The sequence below is a fragment of the Balaenoptera borealis genome (genome assembly GCF_965194805.1).
Source record: "Balaenoptera borealis genome assembly, chromosome: 12".
Lineage (NCBI taxonomy): Eukaryota > Metazoa > Chordata > Mammalia > Artiodactyla > Balaenopteridae > Balaenoptera > Balaenoptera borealis.
The window spans coordinates 58357803-58369054 of NC_138869.1; the positions used below are offsets into that span (position 1 = coordinate 58357803).

Genomic DNA, 11252 nt, shown 5'->3' on the forward strand with positions numbered 1-11252 from the left:
CACATGACTGTTGAGTGCCCACGATGTCCTAACAGCTGGGGACAGAGCGGAGAACAAGACCAACAAGGTCAGGGGATTCAGGTTTTAATGCAGACATCTCAATGGGGGCGAGCCTGGTTCCTGGGAGGTAGAAAAATCTTACATATTACAATAGTTTGTAGCCCTACAAAGGTCGACAGTACATAAATAGATTTAATATGTGGTATTAAATTTCTCGGAGAGATTCAGCCATAAAAAAAGGAATGAAATTCTGATAGATGCTACAATACAGATTATGCTTAGTGAAATAAGCCAGACACGAAAGGACAAATATTGTATGATTCCCCTTATATGAGGTATCTGGGACAGGCTAATTCACAGAGACAGAGAGCAGAATAGTGGTTGCCAGGGGATGGGGGGAGAAGAGGTAGAGAGATATTGTTTAATAGGTACAGGGTTTCAGTTGGGGAGGATGAAAAAGTTCTGGAAATGGATAATGGTGATAATTACACGACACTGTGAATGTACTTAATGCTACCGAACTGTACCACTTAAGTTGTGAATTGTAACCACTTAAAAATGGCTAAACTGGTGAACTTTATATCATGTATAATTTTCCCACAGGGAAAAAAATCATGGGGAGTAGTGATTAAGAAAAAAATGTCTACAAAGGCTCCTTGCAATAGTAATAATGAAAAAGAGGTTCAGAAATGCTGTTTTAGATGACAGAGGAGAGAGACTGATAACACCAACAAACAAAATTTAAAAAGGTAACTTTCCTTCAGTGATACTTGCTAAAAAGAAAATAATGAAGGATGATGTAAACACTTCATTAGGACTTCAGGTTTCAACTAAGGACAAAATCTTTTCTTCTTTTTTTTTTTAAGGGAAATTCAGTTTGCTGATTTTCTTCTAATTTTTCTTATTGAAGTATATATAGTTAGTTGACTTACCATGTTATATCAGTTGCAGGTATACGACATAGTAACTCAATATTTTTATGGATTATATTCCATGTAAAGTTATTATAAAAAACTGGCTATATTTCCTGTGCTGTACATTACATCCTTGTAATTTATCTGTTTTATACCTAGTAGTTTGTACCTCTTAATCCCCCTCACCCCTAACCCTCTGGCAACAAACCATAGTTTGTTCTCTGTATCTGTGAGTCTGTTTCTGTTTTGCTTGTTTTATTTTGTAGATCCCACATGTAAGTGAAATCAAGCAGTATTTGTCTTTCTCTGTCTGTCTGACTTATTTTACTAAGCATAATACCCTCCAGGACCATCCATGTTGTTGCAAGTGGCAAAATTTCATTCTTTTTTATGGCTAATATTCCATTTTGTGTGTGTGTTGTGTGTACACACATATACATTTTACTTTTGTATGTAGTATGAGAAAGTGTTCTAATTTCATTCTTTCACATTTAACTGTCCAGTTTTCTCAGTACCACTTATTGAAGGGACTGTCTTTTCCCCATTGTATATTCTTGCCTTCTTTGTTGTAGATTAATTGACCGAAAGTGTGTGGGTTTATTTTTGGGCTCACTATTCTGTTCCACTGAGCTGTGTTATATGTCTGTTTTTGTGCCAGTACCATACTGTTTTCATTACTGCTGCTTTGTAGTATAATCTGAAGTCAGGGAGTGTGATCCCTCCAATTTTGTTCTTTTTTCTCAAGATTGCTTTGGCTATTCAGGGTCTTCTGTGGTTCCATACACATGTTAGGATTATTTGTTCTAGTTCTGTGAAAAATGCCATGGGTATTTTGATAGGGATTGCATTAAACCTGTAGATTGCTTTGAAGAGTATGGACATTTTAACAATATTAATTCTTTTATTCCATGAATATGGGATATCTATTAATCTGTATCATCTTCAATTTCCTTCTTCAATGTCTTATAGTATTTAGAGTACAGGTCTTTTACCTCCTTGGTTAAATTTATCCCTAGGTATTTTAATCTTTTTGATTTGATTATAAATGGGATTGTTTCTTCTCTTTCTGATAGTTCATCATTAGTGTACAGAAATGCAACAGATTTCTGTATATTAATCTTGTATCCTGCAACTTAACTGAATTCATTTATTACTCCGAATAGTTTTTTGATGGTGTCTTTAGGGTTTTCTACATATAGTTTCATGTCATCTGCAAACAGTGACAGTTTTACTTCTTCCCTTCTAATTTGGATGCCTTTTTATATCTTTTTCTTGTTTGACTGCTGTGCCTAAGACTTCCAATAATATGTTAAACAGAAGTGACAACCGTGGGCATACTTGTCTTGTTCCTAATCTTAGACAAAAGCCTTTCAGCTTTTCACCATTGAGTATAATGTTATTTAGCTGTGGCTTTATCATAATGGTCTTTATTAAGTTGAAGTGTGTTTTCTCTATACCATCTTGTTGAGAGTTTTTATCATGAATGGATGTTGAATGTTGTCAAATGCTTTTTCTACATCTATTGAGATGATCATATGACTATTCTTTCATTTTGTTAATGTACTGTAAAACATTGATTGATTGGCAGATACTGAACATCCATAACCCCTGGAATAAATCCCACACGATCACGATGTATGAGACTTTTTATGTACTATTGAATTCAGTTTGCTGATATTTTGTTGAAGATCTATGTTCATCAGGGATAACGGCCTGTAATTTTCTTTTTTTTTATAATGCCTTTGTCGGGCTTTTGTGTCAGGGTAATGCTGACCTCTTAGAATTTGTAAATTGTAAATCTGACCTCATAGTTTAGAAGTGTTCCCTCCACTTCAATTTTTTTGCAATAGTTTTTGAAATAAAGGTATTAACTCTTCTTTATATGTTTGGTAGAATTCACCTGTGAAGCCATCCAGCCCTGGACTTTTGTTTGCTGGGAGTTTTTTAATTACAAATTCAATTTCACTTCCAGTGATTGGTCTGTTCAAATTTTCTGTTTCTTCTTGATTTAATCTTGGCAGGTTGTATGTTTCTAGAAATTTGTCCATTTATTCCATGTTGTCCAATTTGTTGGCATAACTGTTAGTAGTATTATCTTATGATTTTTTTGTATCTCTGTGATATCAGTTGTTACTTCTCCACCTTAATATCTTATTTTGTTTATTTGGGTCCTCTCTCTTTTCTTCTTGGTGAGCCTGGCTGAAGGTTTATCCATTTTGTTTCTCTTTTCAAAAAGCCAGTTCTTGGTTTCATTAATCTTTTCTATTGTTTTCTTGATCTCTATTTTGTTTCCTCTCTGATCTTTATTATTTCCTTCCTTCTGCTGACTTTGGGCTTTGTTTGTTCTTCTTTTTCTAAGTCTTTTAGGTAGAAAGTTAGGGTGTCAGAGATTTTTGTTTCTTGAAGTAGTAGGCCTGTATCACTATAAACTTTCCTCTTAGAACTGCTTTTGCTATGTCCCATAGATTTTTGAAAAGTTGTGTTTTTATTTTCATTTGTATCAAGGTATTTTTATTACTATTGCTTTGAATTCTTTATATCAGGTAAATTATTTCTCTGTGTTTCATTAGGGTTTTATCTTGTTTCTTCATTTGAAATAGAGTCCTCTGTCTTCTCACTTTGACTATTTCTGTTTGTCTCTCTTAAATTAAGTGAAAAAGTTATCTACCCTGATCTTGAAGGCATATCCTTGTGTGCATCCCTATGCAGTCTGCATGTGCCCTTTGTGGCTTTGGTGGGAGAGCTGGATCTGAAGTGAGCATGGACCGTGTCTTTTCCTGGGATGCTGCCTCTGCTCTGGGGCCGGGAGCAAGCAAATCTGTCTGTGCTCTTCAAGAGTGGGGTCTCGGTTTCTTACAGTCCTCTGGTGTGCCCCACTGGTTTTCCAACCAGCCAAGGGGACTCATCTTCCAGTGCCAGACCCCAGGGCTGGGGTGCTTAATATGGGGCTCGAACCTCTTGCTTCCCAGGGAGGATCCTTGAGCTTGTGATACTCCCTCCTCTTCTGGGTCATGCAGTAGGGGTGTGGGTCTGGACGAGATCACTTGTCCTCGCCTCCTACCTGACTTTGTGTGGTTCTTTCTTTATAGCCTTTGTTGTAGAAGAGCTGATCTGCTAATCTTCAGGTCATTCTCAGAGAGATCTGCTCTATATGTAGTGGTAGTTTTGCCATGTTCATGGGGGGAGGTTAGCTCAGGGTCTTCCTACTCTGCCATCTTGATCCCCCCTCATGTTCTAGGGTCGGTATCGTTATAGAAGCTTCCTTGAATATCCCCAGAGCCATTCTTTATTAGACGTCTGGGGGCAGAGCTCTATTTTAGGGTGTACAGCCACTGCTTATCTGTCTCACTCGACCAGACGGTGAGCGTCCGCAGGCAGGTTCAGAGTCCCTTTCTCATGCTTGTATTCCTGGCACCCACGGCAGGGCCTCCCATACAACAGGCTCTCAATAAATGCTTTGTTGAGCGAATGAATGAATTAATCTTAGATCCTGTCCAAAGTGGCCAATGCATAAACTCTGGGTGAATATTAGAACATCTACTAATTTAAGTGGGTGGGACAATACCCATGTCAGTGCATCACAGGACAATTTAGAAAATAAAATCACTCCAGTACTGAAACATGCCTGAGCCAAAAGGGAAGAGTGGGCTGGATTCGCCATGTTCCTCCAAAATAAATAGTACCTTTGGCCTTTACTTCAAAATAACCCTGTTTAATGAGTGAAACTTTCAATAATTTGCCCTTCCAGGCTGAGAATTGAAGAGGCATTTAAGGCGAAATGACATTTTGAAAAGAGATGGCTTGTTCTTGTTTATTTGATCTTCCCCCTTTCCCAGAACCTTACTTGCATATTTATCTTTTTCCGCCTCACCCAACTAGAAGAGCTGGCAGGGTATTTTCTCTTTCCTTAGTTGGGATGAAGGCCTCCCCTCCTCCACCACTTTGAAACAAGCACAAACCATCCTTCTGTGTGTCTGCATTTGCCTTCAAGTGCCCATAGCACTTAATCTGTACTGCTCTTGGGGTGAGATCTGAACTTTGATTTGCATAGTATTTATACACCTTCTTTCTTTCTTCTAGTCCCTTATCTTTTACTGGACTGTAAACTCCTAAGGCCTAAGGCAGAGGCTGAGTTTTGTGTCTGCTGAAATTGTGCCTTATACACAGTAGGCTTTCAATAAATATGAGCTGGCTTGAATTCAAGCAAGAGCTAAGCTCCCAGTAAGGGTTTACTCTGACCTAAATCTTCTCTTCTATAAAATGAGTGGGCTGAACTAGATGACCTCCATGTCCCCCTCCAGAGCTATCCTGTAATTCAATCTAATCAAATAATGATGCTCTCTTAGTGCCATGCCCTGAGGTATGTATAATATAATATATAATATAATATAATATAATATAATATAATATAATATAATATAATATAATATAATATAATATAATATATTAGTGTAATATGATTTGCATATGACATAAACTGCTCCTTAGACAATGTATCAGTCCACTGACTCTCCATTTCCAACTCTTTTGGCTGCCATAGCAGATGTGGTTGGCAGCCTGCCTAGACCCCCTTTACCAAGCCAAGAACACCAGCCCCGAGCTGCTGCAAACGCTGAGTTGTAAGGGGTCACAATTTCTCCCTTCTATGGAGAATTACCCTTGGTTGATGGGAGCTTCCTGGCCTGGCCTGGAGGGCAGTCTGTAGCCAATGATGAATTAACATGGGAGTTTTTTTTTTTTTAATTGGTATAATTGCTTTACAATGTTGTGTTAGTTTCTACTGTACAGCAAAGTGAATCAGCTATACATATATATATATCCCCTCTTTTTGGATTTCCTTCCCATTTAGGTCACCACAGAGCACTAAGAGTTCCCTGTGCTATACAGCAGGTTCTCATTAGTTATCTATTTTATACATAGTGGTGTATATATGTCAATCCCAATCTCCCAATTCATCCCCCCCCCTTCCCCCTTGGTATCCATACATTTGTTCTCTACATCTGTGTCTCTATTTCTGCTTTGTAAATAAGATCGTATAGACCAATTTGTTCAGATTCCACATATATGCGTTAATATACGGTATTTGTTTTTCTCTTTCTGACTTACTTCACTCTGTATGACAGTCTCTAGGTCCATCCACATCTCTACAAATGACCCAATTTTACTCCTTTTTACGGCTGAGTAGTATTCCATTGTATATAGGTACCACATCTTCTTTATCTATTTCTCTGTTGATGGACATTTAGGTTGTTTCCATGTCCTGACTATTGTAAATAGTGCTGCAATGAATATTGGGGTGCATGTGTCCTTTTGAATTATGGTTTTCTCTGGGTATATGCCCGGTAGTGGGATTGCTGGGTCAACACAGGAGTTCTAACAGTCTGTCTTGCCTCTAGAGGAGATGACTACTGTGCAATTCATGCTTCAGAGCTCCCCCTGGGATAAGGCTGATGGTGGTGGAGATGGAGAAAAATGAGACTGTTGCATTTTTCTTTTTGTGCCTTTGATCAAATAATGTGAAGAACTGCAGAGAAAGCAAGTCAAAAGGTGAGTGGGGTTAGTTCAGAGAGTGCCATCTTTTAAAATAAATACCATCTTTTAAAAATTTTGGAAATGCCTCTAAGAAAAAAAAGCAAACAGCTTAGAGAGTAAGATCGAGTTTAGCACTTTTAAAAAGAAGTGCTAACGGTGTGCATCATAAGTAGGGGTATTATTCGTTGTGTTTACCCCAGACCCATCATAAACTAGAGATGAGGACTTGGAAAAGAGACATCAACTCTTTGTGCCTCAGTTTCTGTATCCACAAAAGAAGAGAAAGCGCAAGTGCTGGCCATCATTAACACAGTCCTCCTTCGGTACTCGTGGGGCGTTGGTTCCAGGGCCCGAGGCACCCAACCCAAGGCAGACGCCCTGCTCGCAACGGCAGGACCACCTGCTGGGACCAGGCTCCCTCTCGCGCCTCAGCTGGCTGCCTCCCTACAGGCGCAACGGGGACCTTGGGATTTCCTTGAGGGCCTCACACAGCCTCTGTTCTAAGAAACCTTTAGATCTCTCTGCTTTTCTTCCCACCCCCATCCCGTCCTCCCCGCAGTCCTTTCACTGAGGGCCACCGCCCCATCCCGGCCCCACAGCATCTCTTTGTCTGGCTGGAGGCTCTCAGGAGAAAGTCTGCCGTCTCCGGCTCTGGAGCTCAGAGGGGACCCAGGCAGCGGAGATGCTCACTCCCTGAAAGTCAGCATCTGGTCTGCAGCTGCTGTTTTGATCGTGGTTCCAACTTCATAGAGCCGTGAAGTTGTTGGCAGTTTTCCCCTGAGCACAACCCTGACTTTTATATCTGCCTTCCTTCCAAATTATCCTGCCTGGAAATGCAGGAAGATGAAGGCTGCGATCCCGGGCTCTCTTCACTCCTCTCCCACCCCTCTTTTTTTTCTTCCCTCCTTTCCTTTTGATTCTTTTGCACGTTTTGTCTGCCTTACAGGCTGCAGCAAGCTGGGGTTGTGTTTCTCCTCTTGTGAAAATACTTGCTCAGCTGGCTGTTGTGTGTCAGCTGCTATTCAAAGGCCGACATGGCCAGGGATTTGGAAGTCAGCCAGCCTGGGGGCCCGGTTGGCTGGGGTGACGTGACTATTGTGCCTGCTGTGCTCCCAGAGGGGGCCCTGAAGGACCCACCTTCCTCCGCTTCCCACACACCACACACGGTGCAAACACTTGCATGGACACCAGACAAGCCGAAAGCCAGGACAGAGACTTCTTTGTAGAAGAGAACAACTCTCCTGATTTGTCCTGGAGGGATGGTGAGTTCATGGCTTTCCTCCTTCTTTATAAAACAGTAACACACTGGCCACCTCCTTCCATTTGTTCCCTCCTCAAGCAACTCTGAAAAACCTATTTTCTTGGTTTCTCTTTTCTATACTTTCAGATGACCCAAGTGCCTGAAATAACAACCCCTGTTATTAGCTATCCCCTAACTCTATTTTGTTTTTCTTTCTGCAATCATCATACACACCCCCAGCCCTTAAGTTATGATTTCATATCTATTCATGCAGTACTTGTCTTTCTAGCATAGTAGTTCTTCATTAGACACCCAGTCCCTTGAGGACAGGGACTCTTTTTTTTTCACTACTGCATCCTTAGCATTTTCTTTTAATTTTTATTTTAAATTGGACTATAGTTGATTTACAATTTGTGTTAGTTTCAGGCGTACAGCAAAGCGATTCAGTTATACATATACATATATCTATTCTTTTTCAGATTCTTTTCCTTTATAGGTTATTACAGAATACTAAGCAGAGTTCCCTGTGCTTAGTATGTTTTTTCCCTTTGAGGTCATACTGTACATTTCTCAGGTATTATTATTATTTTTTAATTAATTAATTAATTTATTTTTGGCTGCACTGGGTCTTTGTTGCTGCATGCGGGCTTTCTCTAGTTGCAGCGAGCGGGGGCTACACTTCATTGCGGTGCACAGCCTTCTCATTGCTGTGGCTTCTCTTGTTGTGGAGCATGGGCTCTAGGTGTGCAGGCTTCAGTAGTTGTGGCACGCGGGCTCAGTAGTTGTGGCACACGGGCTCAGTAGTTGTGGCACACGGGCTCAGTAGTTGTGGCTCGCGGGCTCTAGAGCGCAGGCTCAGTAGTTGTGGCACACGGGCTTAGCTGCTCCGCAGCATGTGGGATCTTCCCGGACCAGGGCTCGAACCCGTGTCTCCTGCATTGGCAGATTCTTAACCATTGAGCCACCAGCAGGTCCTTGTTGATTATCTACTTAAAATATAGTAGTGTGTATATGTCAATTCCAAACTCCCAATTTATCCCCCCCTGCCGGCCAACCTTGCTCCTTTGGTAACTATAAGTGTGTTTTCTAAGTCTGTTTCTGTTTTGTAAATAAGTTCATTTGTATCATTTTTTTTAGAATCCACATATAAGCAATATCATCTGATATTTGTCTTTCTCTGTCTTACTTCATTTACTATGATAAGCTCCAGGTCCACACATGTTGCTGCAAATGGCATTATTTCATTCTTTTTAATGGCTGAGTAATATTCCATTGTATATATGTACCACATCTTCTTTATCCATTCATCTGTTGATGGTCATTTAGGTTACTTCTCTGTCTTGGCTATTATAAACAGCGCTACAATGAACATTGGGGTACATGTATCCTTTTGACCCATGGTTTTCTCTGGACATATGCCCAGGAGTGGGATTGCTGGATCGTACGATAGCTCTATTTTTAGTTTTGTAAGGAACCTCCATACTGGTCTCCATAGTGGCTGCACCAATTTACATTCCCACCAGCAGTGCAAGAGGGTTCCCTTTTCTCCACACCCTCTCCAACATTTATCGTTTGTAGACTTTTTGGTGATGGCCATTCTGACTGGTGTGAAGTTATATCTCATTGTAGTTTTGATGTGCACTTCTCTAATAATTAGTAATGCTGAATATCTTTTCATGTGCCTCTTCACCACCTGTATGCCTTCTTTGGAGAAATGTCTATTTAGGATCTTTTGCCCATTTTTTGATTGGGTTTTTTTTTTTTTTTGATATTGAGCTGCATGAGCTACTTGTATATTTTGGAGATTAATCCCTTGTCGGTCGCATCATTTGCAAATAATATTTTCTCCCATTCTGTGGGTTGTCTTCATTTTGTTTATGTTTTCCTCTGCTGTGCAAAAGCTTTTGAGTTTAATTAGGTCCCATTTGTTTATTTTTGTTTTTATTTCCATTACTCTAGGAGACGGATCAAAAAGATATTGCTGCAATTTATGTCAGAGACTGTTCTTCCTATGTTTTCCTCTAAGAGTTTTATAGTGTACAGTCTTACATTTAGGTTTTTAATCCATTTTGAGTTTATTTTTGGTGTTAAAGAATGTTCTAATTTCATTCTTTTACATGTAGCGTTCCAGTTTACCCAGCACCACTTATTGAAGAGACTGTCTTTTCTCCACTGTATAGTCTTGCCTCCTTTGTTGTATATTAATTGACCACAGGTGCGTGGTTTCAGTTCTGGGCTTTCTATCCTGTTCCATTGACCTATATTTCTGGTTTTTTGCTAGTACCATACTGTTTTGATGACAGTAGCTTTATAGTATAGTCTGAAGTCAGGGAGCCTGATTCCTCTGGCTCTGTTTTTCTTTTTCAAGATTGCTTTGGCTATTCAGGGCCTTTTGTGTCTCCATACAAATTTTAAGATTTTTTGTTCCAGTTCTGTGAAAAATGCCATTGGTAATTTGATAGGGACTGCATTGAATCTGTAGATTGCCTTGGGTAGTACAGTCATTTTGACAATATTGATTCTTCCGGTCCAAGAACACGGTATATCTTTCCATCTGTATGTATCATCTTTGATTTATTTCATCACCATCTTATAGTTTCTTGAGTACAGGTCTTTTGCCTCCTTAGGTAAGTTTATTCCTAGGTATTTTATTATTTTTGATGCGATGGTAAATGGGATTGTTTCCTTAATTTCTCTTTCTGACCTTTTGTTGTTAGTGTATAGGAATGCAACAGATTTCTGTGTATTAATTTTGTATCCTGCAACTTTACCAAATACATTGATGAGCTCTAGTAGTCTTCTGGTAACATCTTTAGGATTTTCTATGTATAGTATCATGTTATTTGCAAACAGTGATAGTTTTCCTTCTTTTCTAATGTGGATTCTTTTTATTTCTTTTTCAGCTCTGATTGCCATGGCTAGAACTTCCAAAACTATGGTGAATAAAAGTGGTGAGTGGACATCCTTGTCTTGTTCCTGATCTTAACAGTGAAAAGCTGAAAGCATTTCCTCAGAGCATGATATTAGCTGTAGGTTTGTCATATACGGCCTTAATTATGTTGACGTATGTTTCCTCTATGCCCACCTTCTGGAGAGTTTTCATCATAAATTGGTGTTGAATTTTGTCAAAAGCTTTTCTACATCTATCGAGATGATCATATGGTTTTTATTCTTTAAATTATTATTGTGGTGTACCATACTGATTGATTTGCAGATGTTGAAAAATCCTTGCATCCCTGAGATAAATCCCACTTGATTGTGGTGTATGAAAATTCTTTTTCAGGTAGATTGCCTATCTTCACTTCACTTAGTTGTTCTCCTGGGGTATCTTGTTCCTTCATCTGGGACATATTCATCTGCTATCTCTTTGTGTAACTTTCTGTGATTGCGGTTTCTGTTCCACAGGCTGCAGGGTTTTATTTCTTCTTGCTTCTGCTGTCTGCCCCCTGGTGGATAAGGCTGGTTCAATGGGCTTGTGCCAGCTTCCTGGTGGGAGGGACTGGTACCTGCCCACTGGTGGCTGGAGCTGGGTCTTGTCCCGCTGGTGGGCAGGGCTGTGTCTAGGG

General features: G+C 39.9%; 1 protein-coding gene and 1 long non-coding RNA gene across 7 annotated transcripts in view; one reads left to right on the forward strand and one right to left on the reverse strand.

Annotated features, from left to right (window-relative positions):
• The window catches only part of TGFBR2 (transforming growth factor beta receptor 2), a 94763-nt gene that overhangs the window by 5568 nt on the left and 77943 nt on the right, over positions 1 to 11252 (reverse strand). The window lies entirely within an intron of this gene.
• The window catches only part of LOC309608533, an 87804-nt gene continuing 77370 nt past the window's right edge, over positions 819 to 11252 (forward strand). For 3 of the 6 annotated variants that reach the window (XR_014232934.1, XR_014232935.1, XR_014232937.1), the window contains exons 1-2: positions 819 to 7708; positions 10590 to 10637. This is a non-coding gene — a long non-coding RNA (uncharacterized lncRNA). Of the gene's footprint in view, positions 10638 to 11252 lie in introns of all 6 variants that reach the window. The other 3 variants (XR_014232932.1, XR_014232933.1, XR_014232936.1) reach the window with 1 other exon arrangement.